At 34.2% G+C, this 21,199-nt stretch overlaps 1 protein-coding gene and 1 long non-coding RNA gene across 3 annotated transcripts in view; one reads left to right on the top strand and one right to left on the bottom strand.

Annotated features, from left to right (window-relative positions):
• Window positions 1–21,199, bottom strand: part of KCNH7 (potassium voltage-gated channel subfamily H member 7) — a 625,928-nt gene that overhangs the window by 379,536 nt on the left and 225,193 nt on the right. The gene's annotated exons all lie outside the window — the stretch shown is intronic.
• The window catches only part of LOC141507830 (uncharacterized), a 355,670-nt gene that overhangs the window by 293,619 nt on the left and 40,852 nt on the right, over window positions 1–21,199 (top strand). For both annotated transcript variants that reach the window (XR_012474279.1, XR_012474280.1), the window contains exon 3: window positions 4,525–4,598. This is a non-coding gene — a long non-coding RNA (uncharacterized LOC141507830). The remainder of the gene's footprint in view (window positions 1–4,524; window positions 4,599–21,199) is intronic.

The raw sequence follows: 21,199 nt of genomic DNA, 5'->3' as shown, positions 1-21,199 counted from the left end.
TTAGAAGACACATATAGGCTAAGTGATCCTGCTGGGTCACTAAATGTAGTAACTAAATGAAGAGTAATGGCCATTCTCCCTTTGACAGAAGGTTTTAAGCTCCACTTTGTAGTTTTATTCACAGATTCATCAATGAAAGCACTCTTCCTTCACCACATGAAGATTGAACAGAGATAAATAGACAGACAGAAAGATAGATAAACAGATACATAGATGATAGATAGATAGATGATAAATAGATGATATATAGTTAGATAATTGAATGACAGGGAAAAGGATATGATTTCTAGCTTGTTTTAGTTTGTTAGACTAGAAAGGATTTTAGAAGTCAAATAATCTAATACTCTCATTTCATGGATGAGGAAACAAGAGTCTCAGAAAGCCTAAGTGACATGCCTAGTTAACCCACACTGAGGAAGGGTAAAGCCAAATAGTATCCAGGTTTCTTGTCTGAGCTTAGTGTTCTTGTTACAACACCTTACCACCCTCAGATCCATTTCACCAGCTGTCCTTTATGCAACTGCTGTTCCTTTACCACTATATCATGTTATGAAGATCTTGCATTATTCCTTTTATTTTAGCCTTTCCTTTATGCTTCCCCCATTATGGGAAATGAAACTAATAATTATTTAATCCCACTTGAGGCCTTTATCTTACAATCTTCAAAGAAATCTTATAATTTCAAACATTTTGACTGATTGGGGTTCGTTTTAATGATTTTCTCTTTACTGTCATGATTCCAACTTTTATTTTGACAGTAAGGGTTCTGGATTACACCCACCTACTCACACACACACACACACACACACACACACACACACACACACACACGAGTGTGTCTATGATTCATTCAACTTGATTTGAACTTCCATCATTTCCTCTTACCCTCAGCATAACCTGTAACTTTCAATTTTACTAAATGCAAAGAAGCACTATCCAGTGAACATAATTCTTCTTTTTCCTATTGTTATTTGGGAAAACCAATAAATTTGGATTTTAGTATTTATACTTGATGTAGTATTTTGTGCTAAATGGTACCCAAAGATCTCATATTGCATTAGCCTCCTTTCCTTTCTGAATGGAAGGCTATGGGATAGAGCTGTAAACTTCACACAAAGTCTTGCTTCATAGACAGAGGAACTGAATTTTCCAGATAACTTTCCACTTTCCCTCAGCATAGGTCTTCCTTACTCTAAGGTCAGCTTTCTTTCCAATATTTTACACTTGCTGCCTCTCATGGCATATAATATAATTAAATTAATATAAGAAAAATGATAATGCAGAGAATGAGTAGAAAAATAAATACCAAAGGAAAGATGAGAATTGAATAAAAAATGGAGATGCTATTATTATGTGATAGTTTTTTTTTTTAAAAATGAGATAACTTTTTCAGGATAAATGATAATTAAAATATAAAACAGAAGTAGTGATTCACATTGACTGTCCAACTATAGCTCCAAATTTCCCTCCATAGTTGTCCCTGTTACTACTCCTTATTTCAAATTTGTAATAACTCCTTTTCTTCTTATCTCTGATCTTAATGGCTCTCCACTGAAAAGCTTGAGAACATCACAAAATCTACATAAGCTTCCATCTTTGATTTCTTCTCCACTTGTTATTTCTATGTATCTAACCAATTATAATCTCAAACTGTCCCCTCTAAGCACCAGTTAAATTAATCAATACATAGAAAAAAGTTGAAAAAATATGTAATGTTCCACATCTGAGGTCTCACATCAATAATCAATAAAGGATTGGGTCAGGGTAACTTCTATTTCTCCTCCTTAGGGCCATGCTTATTTTTATCTTTTCAGTTATACTTTTGATTGCTTTGGTTTTGTTCTTTCTATTTCCATTTCTATAATCACTGTACATATTATTTTCCTGTTTTAACTTGTTTCACTTTGCATCAGATTATGAAAATCTTTCCAAGTTTTTCTGCAATCATATTTGCCATTTGTCACAGCATAACAGCATCATATTGCTTTTATTTACTACAATTTATTAAGCCAATCCATAAGTGAGGGACAGCAATTGATTTAATTTCTTTGTTTTCACAAAAGTTCTACTTATTCTTACAACTAATTTTAATATATTACATTTATTTCTAGGAAGACTTTGTTAAAGACTGAAAAAGAGAAGTCAGTATTCTGTTCACAATTTTAATACTTAGGTCTAAATCAAATTCAGAGAACCTTAACCTAGGATCTGTAAACTTGGATTTTGTTTGTTTTTGCTTTGTTGTTGCTATTTTGATAGCTATATTTAAATATAATGAGTTTTCTTTGTAATCCTATATATATTTTATTATTTGTATTCAGAAATATTTGGATGAATCCATAGATTTCACAACACTACCAAAATTGTCCATGACACACAGAAAAGGTTAAGAACCACTGATTTAATTCCCCAATTTCACCTTTGTTCAAACTTTAAAATTGCAGGGATATACTATTGTTTTGTAAAAATGTTTTAAATGGTAAAAGAGAGCAGCCATTCTCTCTCTTCTTCAGTGCTATGCTTAAATTAAAAACCTCATTACTGTTATGTGTAATTTGAGTACAGCTACAGTCACAGTGAAGGATTCTGGCTCATTTACACATTAGGAGGATATTACTAACCTTAAGGTATAAATTTTTAAACATCCTTGAGAGAATCTAATGACAAGAACAGAACATCTGAAGTGCATCCATGCCCTCTAATTGTACTTCATGCCTTGCTGTAGTATTTTTCACTGAGGTTTTCCAGTGTTTTACTTTTTAAAGCTTTACTTTTTCCTTTGGGAGAAAAATATGAAAATTTATAGAAGGAATTAATTAATTATTTCTAACTAAGAACAAGAATAATTCAGGGATGAATTTTCCTCTCCTCTCTTCTCTCCTCTACTTTTCTTTCTTTTCCTTTTCTCTCTCTTTTTTCCTTCCTTCTTTCTTTCATTCTATTTCTTTTTCTCTCTTTCTCCTTCCTTCCTTTCTCTCTCCTTCCTTCCTTCCTTCCTTCCTTCCTTCCTTCCTTCCTTCCTTCCCTCCTTCCTTCCTTCCTTCCTTCCCTCCTTCCTTCCATCCAAAATTTCCATTGATAATCATTAGTAATTTAATATACTGGGACAAGGACCAGTTAGAAAACCAGGCTAACATTCTACCCTGGCTGGGCTTGATAACTGAAGTTTTTCTTGGAAATTCTTTTTTGCTGTTTCTTCCTTTTAATTTCTACAATCAGATGATCCAAAAACTTACTTATATGCATTTCCTTTAATTAATACTTCCATCATGGAGAACACAAGCTATTCTTTTTTGCTATGTATTCTCACTTCATTAGACTGAAATACATACTTTCCTTCATTTTCTCTTATGTCTCTCTGTCTCTCTGTTTCTGTTTTTCTCTGACTCTCTCTCTCTCTCTCTCTCTCTCTCTCTCTCTCTCTCTCTCTCTCTCTCCCTCCCTCCCTCCATCCTTTCTCTTTATTTCTCTGTTTTTATTATTGTATCTTTCTTCCTACTCCTGAATGAGACTTAACAATTAGAACTTTGCATTATATTTTTGGTCCTTTCTACTTTGTGACTATACTGAAGAGGTGGCTAATAGCATCTTCAAAACAGAGATTTTGAAGTATTACTAAGTGAACTATTCTCCTTCAATTTGCCTTGGTCTGTGTCTGATGTATTTTTCTGATCTGTGCCCTCCTTCACCTTTCCCCAGCCAATTATCAAATAAAATTAAACCAAATGGTTGAAAACAAGTCAAGACCTGTTTAAATACTTCTGCTAAATCCAGGTCGCTAATGGGAAAGGAGTCAAATGCCATCAGAGCAATTTGCCATCACAAGCCCTGATCCTCCTTTAAGAAATTCTTCTGAAATATAGGAAAAAAATTTCCTCAGGTGAAAAGTGAAAGGATTAAACTAGGTGACTTCTCAAGCCTCTTGCAATTCTGATATTCTTTGACTGTACAACTCTGCTAAAGACAACAATGAAAAAATATACAGAGATTTCACATGGCTCAGGAGACAATATGTCCATTTCTGAAGCTACTTCAAAATCTCTAGAGTATCTAGGTAGATGACAGTCTTTCCTAAAAGCCATATTCAGGTTATATTGCAAATTTAAAAAATCTCCAGTGAACATTTCACATTTTTACTTAGGGATACTAAATGCCTAAATGCTAGCTAGCTAGGTTATGAACAAATAATTAGTAGAGATGCTTATCTCTGATATGGCCACTGATATACTTCACAAAAATTTCCTTCATATTCAAAAGACATATTTATGAGCATATTAATTTAATTTTGATGATTGCAACCTTTTTGTAATTTCAATGATGAGAAATGAATACCACGGTCAGTAATAAAGTGAGTAGCTGTTAGAATTGATACTTGAATCCAAGTCTTTCTGACTACAAATTGAGTACTATATGGACCAGACTATATTAGGAAGTCATTATCTTTGGAATATGGGACATAATGGGAAGTGAGTCTTGGATTTCCATTGGCAATAATGTACTTCTAAATTTTGTTTGTATATTTAGGAAATATATGAGGATGGGAGCCCTGAAGAATTTGATGTAATTTCAGAGGAAATTGAGAACAAAATGTTGAATTTGTGAGTATGCTTTTTCATATAAATATGATTCTGGTAGCTATTACCTACCAACTCTCAGAATACATTTTTCCCTTTATCATTGAATTTAGTGCTTGGGACAGAGTCATTTTTTCCACCCTAACTCCTGTCCTTCATGCTAGGGAGGCTTTAGCATACATATTGATATCCGCTTACATATCCTAATATATAGAGAGCTGTATTCTTGATTAACAATAACACTTACAAATATTCTACTTCAAAGTCCATAAACTCTGAAATTCCTTTATCTGATAGTAATCATTCACATTTTCCTCTATGCCTTTTTGTTGTTAGTACCCATTCATGGAATGCTCTTCCTCCTTACCTCAACAACTTGCCCTCCTTGAAATACTCCACGACTAATGACATCTTTTTCAACCCCCCTCCCCCTCCCTTATTTCTAGTGACTTTCTTCTGTGATTATCTTCAATTTATACTGCATACATCTTGTATGTACAGGTGTATGTTGCCTCCTCTATTAGAATTAAGGGACTGATTTTTGTTTTAATTTTCAAATGTGCATCTCCAGCCAGTCCAGTACCTGGCACATATTAGGTGATTAATAAATGCTTCATTGATTGACTAATTGATCTCAGAGGTCCTTTAATAATTATTCCTAGGACTATAATTTGCAGTAACAATGAAGTCTTGGAAAAAAGTCATACCAGAAGCTAACTTAGAGTATACCTATTGTTTTTATTGAGTCATTAATAGGAATATGATAATTGAAGAACAATTCTATTGGGTAGCAAGTGATAAAAGAATCATTATAAAGATTTTTCAGCCCCTCACTACATAATTAGTGAGGCAATTAATAGGTGGGGCAAATAGGTAGTTAGTTGGTAGTGTGAGATGGAGAAGAGTGAAGACCAGTTGAATCTGTTGAAATTAAAAATTGTCTGGAATTTTACACTACTTAATATTTCTTCTGGAATCAATTAACAATTATTTGTGTGCAAAAATACAGGCTGAGTTCCTTTCTATAGGAGAAAGGAAAAGAGCTAGGAAATCCTTAGTAATTTCTGTCTTAACCAGAAGAAGGAAGGTTATTCAGTGGGATGGAAAGATATGTTTTCATAATAAAACAAAGAGGGTAACTATCAGGAAACTGCAGCAATCTAAAAGAAGTCAATTATTTGAAAAAAGATAATTGGAAAAATACACTTCTATAATCAGTTATATAATATGTTTGGGTACTTCTGGCTAAGATGGCAGAGAGAAGACAGTGTTAAGTGCTCCTAATTCCCCTCATGAAAGAAACTCTTAACAGAAATTTGATCCACAAAACCCAGAAAGGGAAGATCTGTTTCAGGGGACTATGGGTGAACTGGGAGTGGAGACCAGAGGAACAATACAGAGACAACCATAGGACCAGCCTCAGCTGCAGAGGCTTTGGTGAGTGGTGGATCTGAGAACCAACTTTACCTATAGAATCTTTGGCCGAGGAGGAGAGGAGCTCTGGTAAGCCCCAGTTGTTGGGAAGGTGAATTCCAACACAGAGAATCAAAGAGCATGCCTGGAAAATGACCAGCTGGGGAAGGGACCTGAGCTCCATAGTTTCATGGAGCCCTCTTCCCAGAACAAAAGGTAAATGGTGCCCCTACACCCCTGGCTCAGGTGTGGGCAACAGAGTTCACTCAGCTGAATGGGAGATTAACTCCCTCCCCCAGGGCCCAGGCCAGTGTTCAAGGTCAACTCAGACCCTGATGCTGAGGGCCTCAAACACTGCAGAGAAAGCAACCAGTGGCTGCTACTGTCCAGCCCTTGGAATTACTAAGTGAAGTGAACAAAGCCTCTAGGGTTTTCAAAAGCAAACCTCTGAGAGCCAGCCCAACACAAGATCCTAGGAAGATGAAGAAAGGCCAATAAAGGGTGACTCATGGAGAAATACTTAGAAGAAATATCTAACCCAGAGAGATCTAGCTCTCTTATGAGGAGAATATGACTTGGTCTCCAGCCCTGAAAGACTTCCTTGAAGAAATCAGGAAGGAGTTTAAAAATCAATTGGAAAAATTAGGAAAAGAAACTCAAGAGAAAATTAACATGTTGCAAGAGAAAATTAACATCTTACAACAAGAAAACAAAGCCTTTGAAGATACAATTAGATGAATACAAAATGAGAATAATTCTCTCAGATCCTCAAATGGGCAAATTGAAAAAGAAAATAATTCTCTCAAATCCTGAATTGGGCAAATGCAAAAAGAAAATAAATTTTCTCAAAACTACACTTGGGCAAATGGAAAACTTCAAAAATAGAATTGACCAACTGGAAAAGGAGTTGCAAAAGGTAGATGAATAAAATTTTTCTCTTAAAAAAAAGAATGGAATAGGTGGAAACTATTGACTTCATGAGACAATAAAACTCTATTAAACAAAACCAAAAGATTGTAAAAATAGAGAAAATGTAAAATACCTCATAAGCAAAACCACTGACCTTGAGAATAGATCAAGAAGGGGCAACCTGAGAATTATAGGCCTTCATGAAAACACTGAAGAGAAAAATAGCCTGGACTTAATATTACAGGATTTAGTGATGGAAAATTGCCCTGATATCATAGAAACAGAGGGCAAAATAGTTATTAAAATAACACATTGATCCCCTTCCAAAAGAGATCCTAAAATGAAAACACCAAGGAATGTTGTGGCCAAATTCCAGAACTATCAGATAAAAGAAAAAATCCTGCAAGCCGCCAGAGAGAAAAAAATTTAAATACCAAGGAGCCACAGTAGGGATTACTCAGGACTTGGCCACAGCAACATTAAGGGATTGAAGGGCATGGAATGAAATATTCCAAAGTTCAAGACAGTTTGGAATGCAGCCAAGAATCCACTATCCTACAAAGCTGAGCCTTCTCTTTCAGGGGAAGAGTTGAATAAATAAATGGGAGACTTCCAACATTTCCTGATGAAAAGATCATAGCTAAATAAAAAAATAGACATCAAATAGGAGGTTCAAGATGTAAAAGGTAAATAAAAGGGTAAAGGAATCCAATTTGCACACAGTCCAATAAGATGAAAACACCTGGGAGAAGGATTCTCATAACTCTTGAGAATTGTAACTCTATTGGAGAGAACAAACTTAGCCAGAAGTGATGGTCACTCAAGACTTATCCCTGAGACTGTTATCCAATAAGAAAAAAAACTGACTATATCCCTACCTAGGAGAAAGACTAATAAATCTCAAGAATTGTAACTCTATTAGAGAGAATATACTTAGTCTGAAGTGATGGACACTCATGACTTTTCTGTGACTCAGAAAGAATGATTTAAAAAAATACCTCCTTAAAGGGGGGGACAGTAAGGAGATGGGAGGATGGTGGAGATTGAATGGGGTAAATCTCATTACATTAAGAGGTACAAAAGACTTACTATAATAGAGGGGAAGAAATGAGGAGGCGGGAACCATCTGAATCTGCATCTCATCAGACTTGGCTTAAAGTTAACTTACACACACTCATTTAAGTTAGAAAATTATCTTACCTTTCAAGTATTAAAAGGGGAAAGGGGAGGGGGAAGAAAAGGGGATGGGGAGAAAAAGGGGGAATTAACAGAAGGAAGGTAAGGAAGAAGGGAAAAAGGGAAAGGGGAAAGAAAGGGGAATGGGGTTGATATAGGAGGGTAAACACACTGAAGGTAATTGTATTCAGAAACAAAATACTGGTAAATATAGATAAAGGGAAAAAAGGGGGGGAAATACAAATAGAAGGAAGATAGCATGGAGGGCAATAAAGAGTTAGCAATTATAACTTTGAATGTGAATGGGATGAACTCTTCCTTAAAATGAAAGTGAATATCAGAATGGATTAAAAACCAGAATCCTACAATATGCTGCTGACCAGAAATTCATTTGAAGCAGAGAGATACATATATAGTAAAGGTAAAAGGTTGGAGTAAAATATATTTTGCTTCAGCTGTAGTGAAAAAAGCAGGGGTAGCAATCCTTATCTCAGACAAAGCAACTGAAAAAATAGATTGCATTAAAAGAGATAAGGAAGGAAACTATATACTCCTAAAAGGAAGCATTGACAATAAAGTAATTTCAAAGATAAATAGGTATGCACCCAATGGTATAGCATCCAAATTCTTAGAGGAGAAGTTGAAAGAGCTACAGGGAGACATAGAAAGCAAAACTCTACTAATGGGAGACCTCAAACACCTACTCTCAGATTTAGATAAATTTAATCATAAAATAAATAATAAGGAAGTTAAGGAGGTAAATAGATTGTTAGAAAACCTAGATATGATAGACTTATGGAGGAAAGTGAATGGAAATAGAAAGGAATAAACTTTTTCCCTGCAATACATGGCACTTACACAACAATTGACCATGTACTAGGGCATAAAAAACTAATGATCAATTACAGAAAGGCAGAAATAGTGAATACATCTTCCTCAGATCATAATGAAATAAAAATCATATGCAATATTGGGCCAGGAATATATATATATATATATATATATATATATATATATATATATATATATACCTAGTATACCTAGACCCAGAACTAATTGGAAACTAATTAACTTCATTTTAATGATTGAGTGGATCAAGCAACAAATTATAGAAAGAATTATAGATAATGAGAATAATGCAACAACATACCAAAACCTATGGAATAAACTCAAGGCAGTTGTCAAGGGATATATTATATTTTTAAATTCTTAAATGAATAAGTTAGAGAAAGAGGAAATAAGTAAAATATATATGCAATTAAAAAATTAGAAAAAGAACAAAATAAAAACCCCAGATTAAATACCAAATTAGAAATTCTAAAAATTAAAGGAGAAATCAATAAAATTGAAAGAAAGAAAATTATTGAACTAATAAATAAAACCAAGAGCTGGTTTTATGAAAAAAGAAACCTCAACAATTGATAAACCTTTGGTCAATTTGATTTAAAAAAAAGAAAGAAGAAAACAAAATTGCTAATCTCATAAATGAAAAAGGTGAATTCATTGCCAATGAGGAGGAAATTAAAATAATAATTTGGAATTATTTTGTCCAACTCTATGCCAAAAAGTTTGACAATCTAAGTAAAATGGATGAATATTTACAAAATATAAGTTGCCCATATTAAATGAAGAGGAAAATAAAAAACCTAAATTATCCTGTCTCAGGAAAAGAAATTCAACAATTCATGATTGAACACCCTAAGAAAAAAATCTCCAGGACCAGATTGATTTACAAGTGAATTCTATCAAACATTTAAGGAACAATTAGTTCCAATTCTATATAAACTCTTTGGAAAAAGAGGTTAAGGTGGAATTCTGCAGCACTCTTTTTATGACACCAATATAGTGCTGATACCTAAACCAGGAAGAGTTAAAACAGAGAAAGAATAATATAGACCTATCTCCCTGATGAATATAGATGCAAAAATCTTACATAAAATCTTAGCAAAACAATTATAACAAGTCATCACTAGGATAATACATTATGATCAAGTAGGATTTATCCCAGGAATGCAGAGTCGGGTAAATATTAGGAAAACTGTTAACATAATTAAGTATATCAATAATAAACTGATCAGAAATCATATGATTATATCAACAGATGCTGAAAAAGCTTTTGACAAAATACAGCATTCATTCCTACTAAAAAACCCTGGAGAGCATAGGAATAAATGGATTATCCATTAGAATAATAAGCTGTATCTATCTGAAACTATCAATAAGCATTATATGTAATGGGGATAGGCTAGAGGCATTCCCAATAAGATCAGAGGTGAACAAGGAAGCCCAATATTACCACTATTATTCAATATTTAGTTGAAATGTTAGTTTCAGCTATAAGAAAAGAAAAAGAAATTGATTGAATTAAAATTAGGAAGGAAGAGAGAAAACTCTCACTCCTTGCAGATTACATAATGGTATACCTTGAGAATCCCAAAAAATCATCTAAAAACTACTAGAAATAATTACCAACTTTAGCAAAGTCGCATGGTATAAAATAAAACCTCATAAATCCTCAGCATTTCTATATATGATTAGCAAGATACAGCAGAAAGAGCTAGAAAGAAAAATTCTATTCAAAGTAACCTCAGATCAATATAAAATACTTGGGAGTCTACCTGCCAAGGCAGACTCAAAAACATTTTGAAAACAATTACAAAACACTTCCCACATAAACAAAATCATATTTAAATAACTGGGCAAACATCAACTGCTCATGGATAGGTCGAGCTAATGTAATAAAAATGACAATTCTACTAAAACTAAACTACTTGTTTAGTGCCCTACCCATCAAAATTACAAAAAATTACTCTAATGAATTAGAAAAATTGTAAGTAAATTCATATGGAGAAATAAAAAGTCAAGAATTTCCAGGGACTCAATGAAAAAAAAGTACAAAAGAAGGTGGTTTAGCCTTACCAGAACTGAAATTATATTATAAAGCATCAATCATCAAAACTGTCTGTTATTGGCTAAGAAATAGAGGGGTGGACCAGTGGAATAGACTAGGTGCAATATCAGGAAATGATTATAGTATTCTGTTGTTTGATATACCCAGAGTCCAGCTATTGGGATTAAAAACTCTCTTTTAGATAATAACTGTTGGGAAAATTGGAAGTTATTATGGAAGAAATCTGGATAAGACTAACACCTCACACCCTACACCAAAATAAGATCACAATGGGTACAGACTTTAGACGTGAAAAACAATATTATAAACAAACCAGAAGACCAAGGAGTATTATACCCATCAGATCTATGAAAATGGAAGCAGTTTATGAGCAAGGAAGAGATGGATAACATCATTAAAAAACAAAACTAGATAATTTTGATTACATTAAATTAAAAATCTTTTGCCCAGACTAAACCACTGTAAACAAGAACAAAAGGAATGTAGTAAATTGGGAAACAATTTTTATAACTAGTATTTATTTTTTTAGCTTTTACAAGGCAATGGAGTTAAGTGGTTTGCCCAAGGCCACACAACTAGGTAATTATAAGTGTCTGAGACCAGATTTGAACTCAGGTATTCCTGACTCCAGGGCTGGTGCTCTATCCACTGTGCCACCTAGCCATCCCAACAACTAGTATTTCTAACAAAGGACTCATTTCTAAAATATACAGAGAACTGAGTCAAATATTCAAAAAAAATCATACTATTCCCCAATTGACAAATGATCAAAGGATTTGCAAAGGCAAATTACATCTGAGGAAATCAAAGTGATCCATATTCATATGAAAAACTGCTCCAAATCACAAGTTATTAGAGAAATGCAAATTAAAGCATCTCTGAGGTATTATCTCATGCTCTCAGACTGGGCAATATGACCAGAAAGGACAATGATCAATGTTGGATGGGATATGGGAAATCTGGGACACTAATACATTGTTGGTGGAGCGGTGAACTCATTCAACCTTTCTGGAGAGCAATTTGGAATTATGCCCAAAGGGCAACAAAAACGTACATACCCTTTGATACTGCAAAAGCACTACTGGGTCTATTCCCTAAAGAGATTATGAAAAAGAGTAAAAACATCACATACAAAAATATTCATAGCAGCCCTGATTGTGATGGCAAAGAATTGGAAATTAAGTGAATGTCCTTCAATTGGGGAATGGTTTAACAAACTGTGTTATATGTATGTCATGGGACACTATAATTCTATTAGAAACCAGGAGGGATGGGAATTCAGGGAAACCTGGAAGGATTTGCATGAGCTGATTCTGAGTGAGATAAGCAGAACCAGAAGAACATTGTACACCCTAACAGCAACATGGGGGTGATGATCAACCTTGATGGATTTGCTCATTCCATCAGTGCAACAATTAGAGACAATTTTGGGCTATTTGCAATGGAGAATACCATTTCTATCCAGAGAAAGAATGCTGAAGTTTGAACAAAGACCAAAGATTATTATCTACAATTTAGAAAAAAAACTTATCTTATTATGTAATTTTGCTATCTCTTATACATTCTTTTTCTTCCTTAAGGATATGATCTCTCTCATCACATTGAACTTAGCTCAACGTATACCATGAAAACAATGTAAAGACTAACAGACTACCTTCTTTGAGGAAGGGAAGCAAGAAGAGGGGTAAAATTGTAAAACTCAAAATAAATAAAATCTTTCTTTATATAAATAATATGTTTGAAGGTTTCCATTGAGAGAGTGGACCTGAATTTTCTAGGAAAAGGAAAAACAGGCTCCTTTGTACCACAGAATAGTGATAAAAGTTTCATTGATTTCACAGAAAGCAAAAGGACATTAGGTTTTGGTCACAGAAAGAAGAGAAAGAATGTGATGGTCAATGGTTCTCAGCTTAATTGTATGGAACACAATAAGTTGACCAAATGTGAAAAATTTTGCAACTTTTGCCCAGGTATTTAAAATTTAAGTAGAGCCCTGAAGACTACTCAGTATCCACATCCAATTGTGATTCATGTGAGGATGGCACTGTGAATAAGATAAGCATATCTAAGAATTACAAAGCTCTGGGAAAGATTCTGAAAACTTTAGGGGCTCAGGTGACATTTCCTTCTGTGTTAAAGATTAAATGTGGACCAAATAAGTGAAAAGAGGATATGGGAAGTGAACATCTGGCTAAGAAAATGATATAAATTTATGGAATTTGGTTTGCTGTAACATGGTTCAAGGCAGAGCAGTGATGGGCTCTTGGCCTGTGATGGAATATATAAATAACTTCAATAGAAGGAAAAACATGATATGTGCAAAGGAGAGTTCTTGGGAAAACACTATAAAATTTGATTAAAGGAGAGTGTAGTTTAAATGGGAGAGGAGTAATTAGGAGAGAAAATCAGAGGGAATGACAACTATGGAGGAAGAGACTTCAGTAAATTCAGATGCAATGATTTGAGAGTAATTGAAAGAGAGGCAACTCCCCACTAGATATGGGGATTTTATAAGAGAAAATATGGAGATGGGAGAAAGCAGGATAATGGGAACAAATAATAATTTGTTTGGTACACAGATCATATCATGGTGAACATTTTGAGATAATTATGGACAGTTAGGTTGGAATCAGATTTTTGAAGGTATAGATAGATAAGAAAGAAAGAAATGGAATTTTACACTTATTTGGATGGTACTGGAGAACCCTATAAGGTGTTTTGATAGAGGTGATATGATCCTAGCAATTTTTTAATAATAAATCATAGTAATGTATATATCAGTATACATTACTTCAGTACACTCACCACAGTAGGGCTCAAGGGGATCTCTGACATCATCTAATCCAATCATTTCATTTAATAGATGAGGAAACTGAGGCACAAGAAGGTAAAGTGATACACTTAAATTATCAGAAAGGATTTGAATCCAGGGCCTCAGAGTGTAGAAAGAGCTCCATTTCTATTGTATCACATTTTCTCCTAGTATTCTCTCCACTTAACAGATGAGGGTTTTGAAGCTCAATGAAGTTACAGGACTTCTCTCAGGGGTTCATAAAGGTAATAACTACCTAAAATATGATTCAGATCCATGTCTTTCTGATACCTATCCAGTATCCTGTCTACTTTATTATTATGCATTTTTCAAATTAATAAGGAGGAAGATGTATGAATTGTAGAGGTAGAGAGAAAAGCATTTATGAAGATATAACAATAATCTAGGGGAGAAGCGTCTATTGCATGAACTGATGCTGAGCGAGATGAGCAGAACCAGAAAACCATTGTACATCCCAACAGCAACATGGGAGTGATGAACAACCTTGATAGACTTCGAACAAAGACTATTACCATCAAATTAGGAAAAACAAAGCATTATTATGTAATTTTACTCATACTTTATTTTTCTTCCTTAAGGATTTGACTTCTCTGTCATCACATTCAACTGAGATCAATGTATAACATGGATTTACATGTTTACATTGGTGAACACTAATAGAATGACTTCTGTGGGGGGTGGGGAGAGGGAAGCAAGAATGGGGAAAAATTGTAAAACTCAAAATAAATAAAATCTTTCTTCAAAAAAATATGATGTCTAGGTAAGGAATGGAAAGAAAAGATCAAATATGAGAAATTTCATAGAGGTAGAAACAAAGACTTTTGCCAACACAGATGTTTGGGGTTAAGGAGAAATAAGGGTTATTGATTACTTGATGAGAAGATGATGATCCCATCAGATTGGCTAATATGACAATGAAGGAAAATGAAAAATGTTGGCAAGAATGTGAATAAATGGAATACTAATGCATTGCTGAAGTCCTGAACTAGTTCAGTCATTCTGGAGTATAATTTGGAACTGTGCCCACAAGGCTATAAAATTGTACATAGATTTGATTCAGAAATATCACTACTAGATCTAGATTATAAAGAAATCAAAGAAAAACAAAAAGGACCTATATGTACAAACTATATATAGCAACTCTCTTGTGGTGGCAAAGACTTGTAAATTGAGGGGATGGTCATCAGTTGGGGAAAGGATGAGCAATTTGGGGTATATGAAGGGATGTAATGTGATTGTGCTTTAAGAAACAATGAGTAGGATGGTTTCAGAATAAATCTGGGAAAACTTAAATGAGCTAATGCAAAATGAAGTGAACAGAATAAGCAATATTGTAATGATGGTCAACTGTGAAAAACTTAGCTATTCTGACCAAGACAATGATCCAAGAGAATTCTGAAGGACTTAGGGTGAAAAAGGCAATCTGCATTCATAGAGATAACTAAGGAAGTTTGAGTGCAGATTGAAGCATAGTTTTTTTCATTTTCTTTATTTTTCTTGCATTTTTGTTAACATGACTAATATGGAAACATATATTAACATCAGTTCACATGTATAATTGATGCCATTGTTTGCCTTCTCAATGGGTGGGGGAAGGGTGTGAAGGAGGAAAAGAATTTGGGACTTTAAAAATATGAAAATCAATAAATTGTTTAAAAAGATATAGCAAAGTAAAAAAGAAGAAATATTTAGTGAATATCAATATTTTTTAAATACACACAGGTAAATACATTCTGAAGTTAAAATAAGAAGTAATAAGAGATTGGAAATGGAAGTATGTATTTGAAAGTCTTTGCCTAGACTTGATAACTAAAGTAAGACAATTATTGAGATAACTAAAATAGAGAATTCATAGAAGAGGTAGGAGGACAGAAACTCTGTAAATAGCCATGTTTAAAGGATGATGAACTAGCTAAGAGATATTTTTTTACCTGGACAGCATAAATAAAGCCTGGATAACAATACTATTAAATAGGTCAAGTTGTACATAGAAGTTCATAAAGATACTAAAGCTATTTCATGATTTTATGGTTAATCATATTTATTACAGGAGTGAGAATGAATAATCTCTTCCCAAACATTGGTACTGGTTTGAAATAATAATCTATGTTGTTTCATTTGGTCCTCTTCCAACTCATCTTGCTCTTCTTCTTTTTTCCTGCATACAAAGAAATTCCTTCAAAATTTTGGGTGTTTTTTTAGGAGACTTAAGAGATGGAAATTTATTTCAAAGTACATTGCTAACAGACTCTGCTCTGAAAGTTCATGAAAAAGAAATGTAAGAGTATGGAAAAGATTTAATTTTTAAAAGTCAGAACATTATTAAGAATTATTGATAACCCTGAAAGAGAATAGTGTCATATATTAATTGCATTAGAGAAACCCTCTAACCCACCACAAATTTTCATTAGCAACACACACACACACACACACACACACACACACACACACACAAATACACATACATATTTGCAAGTAGTCACTGAATTCTGTTTCAAACTGCAATTTATAGCAATAATGCAGAAGGGGAAAATCAATATATTGAGTATGTCCTTTGGGATCCTGGAAGTCAGGGAATAAGAGTTTCATTAGTATCACTTTTGATGTTAGAAAAACACGAATGGCTATTTCTACTGCAATTTGTTTGGTTCAGAGATTTATATCCCTTTCCTGTCACTCATATCTCTGCATTATACCCCACTCCACTCCACTCTAGAGATGTGTCAGACAGATACAACATGAGACTGACTATGGTGATTATTCTAGGTTGTATATAATATGAATTGATTCCCCAAACTCTTAAGTTAAGATGTTTTATTCTTTTCAAATTCTAAAGTCATCCTTTAACAAGAAAAGGGCTACGAGGGGCCGTCTGGGGTACTCTCTCCACCTTTCAATTTCATGTGTGATACAGTAAATTACATGTAAGTGGATAGAGCCCTGGCCTCAGAATTAGGAGGATGGGAGTTCGAATTCAGCCTCTGACACTTACCAGCTGTGTGACCTTGGGCAAAATACTTAACTCTGATTGCCTTGTATCCAGGGCCATTTCCAGCCATCCTGATTCATATCTGGCCACTGGACCCAAATGGCTCTGGAGGAGAAAGTAGGACTGGTGACTTAGCACAGTACCCCCTCACTCAGATCCAATTCATGGGCATGCATGTTATGATATCGCCACCCTGACAGTCTTCTTTGAGGATGAAGGACAAACAACTTCCCAAGTACTATGCTAAATGCTGGAAAATGTAAATTAAAAAACCGAATCCTTTCCTTGAGGTAGTCATATTCTGCTGAACTTGTGGACCAGAAAAGTTCATAGAATCTGATAATTGAAATAGGCCTCAGAGACCATTTGGTTCAACCCACAGCTGAACAAGAATACTATCTACAAATACCTGACAAATGGACCTGTGCCTGCAGAATTCCAGTGAAGGGAAATCTACTGCCTCTTGACACCTGTTAAGATTGTCTTTCCCTGCATTCACCCTCAAGCAAAGTACAACTTCCATCCAATTTTCTTCTTTCTGTTCTCTGTTGCCAAGCAGAACAAGTTTAATCCTTCTTTCATGTGATAACCCTTCAAATACCTGAAGATTGCTATCATCTTGTCTCTAGGCTAAACATCTTCATATCTCTGTTAAATCCTCAAGTGGCATGACCTTGAAGTTTTTCTAGTTCATAACTGCTTTCCTTAAATATAGTGCTCGGAAATGGATTTAATTCTCCAGCTATCATCAGGCCAGGGCAGCATATAGTGATGGTGATTGCAGTGGGTTTATCATCTTTCTAGTTCTAGACACTAATCATTTGAATGTGAACTAAAAGCAAATTCGCATTCTTGATAGTTATCTTCTGGAGTTAATATGCATTTTTGCCTCTTCAACTGTTACTTCACTAGTATATGAAAAAAGGATCCATAATTTTGATTATGATTAGCACATTCAAATTACAATCACTATTTTTAGATGTTTTGTGAAAGCTTTTTTTTTTTTCAGCTAATGCTGCAATTTTACCATCTCCCAATATCCTTCTCTCTACTCCCCGATAACCCCTGGAGTAATAATTAGAAATGGAAAATGTGAATCAGATTTATACTCCAAACACTGGCATACAGTCTCTTAATACAAGCAAAATTACTTTGCTAATGAAATAGCAAGGCATTGTTACTCCAGTAATTGCTGTATTGGCTCACATTCTACTTTATCTCATTTGAGTTTCCTTCCACATGAACTTAGATATTTTACAAATGACTTCTTCCAAATAGGTTTCATAATTAATTTTGAACTTAAGCCAAATTTCATGAATGGTTTCTTCTTTCCGTGATACCAGGAGCAGCATTCTAACTTTCTGTTCTTTACTGATTTCCTCCTTTTACATCTCCTTAACAATTGTCTTTTTATTAACTAAATGCCCCTCATATCTTTTTTTTGCTTTCATGTACCTTTATTTTCCCCACTTCCATTAAGTGTCTTAAAGAAGGTGCTGAATAAATATTTGTTTAATTGAACTGAATTTTCATTGCTAAACTTTCAACCTGAACTCTACTTTTTACATCCAGCATATCACAAATCATCAAGTAAAATAACACATGATAAAATATCCAATTTCAAATTGAATTATATGTTATTTATATCTTCATAATCTTTCTACTACACTATTGTAATAGATTCTGATTAAATCTCTCCTCTTTCTAGTTTCTGTCCTTTCAATACATTCTCCACATGGTTACCAAAGTGGCATTTCTAAAATTCATATCTAATGATTTCACAACTTACTCAAGAACCTCAGTGGCTCCCTATTGGCTTTTGTCTAGAAATTCTTAATGTCTTTTTGTATCCTGTACCCTTTGGCAATCTGGTGAAATTCCTGGATCACTTCTCAGTATAACATCTCTAAACATATAAAATAAAATATGTAGAATGAGAAAAGAAGCCAATTAAGTTGAAATAGAGTTTTAAAGTATTAAAAAAAGTTTCATGATCTCTAGATTATGAATCTCTTCTCTAGGATAAAAGGTCATCACAATCTCTCTCCAATTTATAAGTCTGGATTTATCATAATAATATTACTTTCCTTCATGTATTGTATGGATTTTGCCATACTACTCTATTTAATTTCACAATGACATTCAATCTCCCTGTGCCTTTGTAAGGGTTCTCTACTATGTCTGAAATGCATTCTTTCTTCACCTATGCCTCTATAATCCTGGACTTTTTTGAAGCCTTACTTCAAAAATTGCTTTGATTTCAGATTCTCTATATAAATGCATAGGAAGATAACTGTGGAATGTAACAGAAGGACAACAAATCAAACAGCAGTGGAATCCCAAGGAACTATCTGCAGATGAGCTTCTAAGGTTTATTAGTTTCACCAAAGCTCTTCCTGGTATTCCAAAGCAGAGGCAGCTTGGGGTAATGGGAAAATTTGGATTCAGAGGGCCTAAATTAGAAATCTGACTCTACTGGTTTAAAATTGTGATCTTGGACAAATCTCTTAATTTCTCTGGGCCTCTTTCTTCATCAATATAATGAGGTATTTTAGCTTATTGCTCCCTAATGTCTGTTCCATTTCTAAATCAGGGATTGAAAGACTTTTGATGGAGATGCAGCCAAGTTAATGTATTTTATTTTGTTCATTTGCATTGACAATTTTGCACACAATTAAGGTTTTGGCCCCTAAGAGATTCTAGGGGCTATACTAATATCTTATCATTTTAAGAAGAAATAGGTCTACCTGTATTGTAGGCATTACTTTGTCATTACTTGGTCATAATTTATGTGGTGAAGTCTTCTGATCTTGCAGGGCATGACTCAAATAGACTGAGCTTAGATGAAGGTAGAGACATTAGCCTATTTCTTTGCAGTTTGCAGGCCTTTCCTTCTTTAGTCTTAGAGCTTTACTCCTGTCTTTCTTTGAACTACTCAGATTTTCACATTTCTGTTTAGTAAGTTACTTTCTTTCCCAGTGCCCTTTCTTCTGGAGCCTTAAAATCCACCCCATAATATCATATCCACTATCATATCTCAAGACACAGCAGAGTTGAAGAGGTAACCAGAAGTGTTGTCCATTTTTCACCACCCACCTGCATTTCTCAATTTGCCTTTAACAAGTCTCTTCTTGTGATTTTTTGCCAAAGTTGTATTCCTTAATTGCAGACCTGACTATCTCATTTCTCTACTCAATCAACTCTAGTGACTTCCCACTGCTACTAAAATCAAATATAAAATCTTCCATTTAACTTTTAAAAGTCTATATAATCTAGACCCAATTTATCTTTACAGTATTATTGGATATTACTCTTCCTGTTGCATTCTGCAATCTTGCCAAACTGGCCTTCTCCATAGGTGGTACAAGGCAGCTAGGTGGCACAGGGCAATGAGGTAATATAGTGGATAGAAAGCTCCCTCAAGTCATGAAGAAGTGAATTTAGCTTCAGCCTCAGATACTTACTAATCACCCTGGGCAAGTCCTGTAAGCTTTGTTTGTCTCAGTTTCCTAAACTGTAAAATGAAGATAATAGTATCCCATACTTCACAGGGTTGTTGTTTGGCTCAAGTGAGATAATATTTGTAAACACAATATAGTATGCCCTGGAAAATAATAGGTACTTTATAATTGCTTGGTTTCTTTCTTCTTTAATTCAAAGAATCTTTCTTCAAAATATGGTCCATCACTATCTTCTTCTAGATGAACCTTTTCCTATAAAATTATCTTGTATTTATATATTGGTATTTATTCTCATTAAAATTATTCTGTATATATCATCCTTCTAATCTCCTCTATTAGAACTCCTCACCTATAGGAATTGTTGCATTCATTTTATTTGTATCTATAGTATCCATGCCACATATCTGGCACATAATAGGCACCTAGCAAATATTTATTGATTGATTAATTTGTATGATTCCATCTACAAACCTCTCCTATGCCATAATGTATTTGTACCCCTCTGCTTAAGAGAATAATTTAAAACATATGAACAATTGAAAAAATGGTCCATGGAGAGCTTGCTTGGCTCCCAAGGTCTCCTATAGGTTAATTAGACTGTTTGCTGAATCTAGTTCCTAAGGTAATTGCTGACTCCTACCTCCTAATCAGAATTTTATGGTTCCCTACTATAAAGTATTCATGACAATAGGAGTTGATACATATATTAACTGATATGGAAAAGCTTGGCATTTTTTCATTTATCAAAGATTCTTCCAAGATTTTTTAATGGCCCATGAGTACATGTTTTCTTTACTCACCTTGGTTCCCTTCCCTAAGCTATACATTTTGCAAACTTCTCTTTTATATTTCTAGAACTTCCCTAATTACTTGGTCCCCTCCCAATGAATAAGTTGGCTCTCCTTACTTTGAATTCTTTTCTGCCTAAGAAAT

Source organism: Macrotis lagotis, chromosome 1, assembly GCF_037893015.1.
Source record: "Macrotis lagotis isolate mMagLag1 chromosome 1, bilby.v1.9.chrom.fasta, whole genome shotgun sequence".
NCBI lineage: Eukaryota > Metazoa > Chordata > Mammalia > Peramelemorphia > Peramelidae > Macrotis > Macrotis lagotis.
Note: the sequence above shows the minus strand (reverse complement) of the source record. Positions and strands in the feature narration are given on the sequence as shown.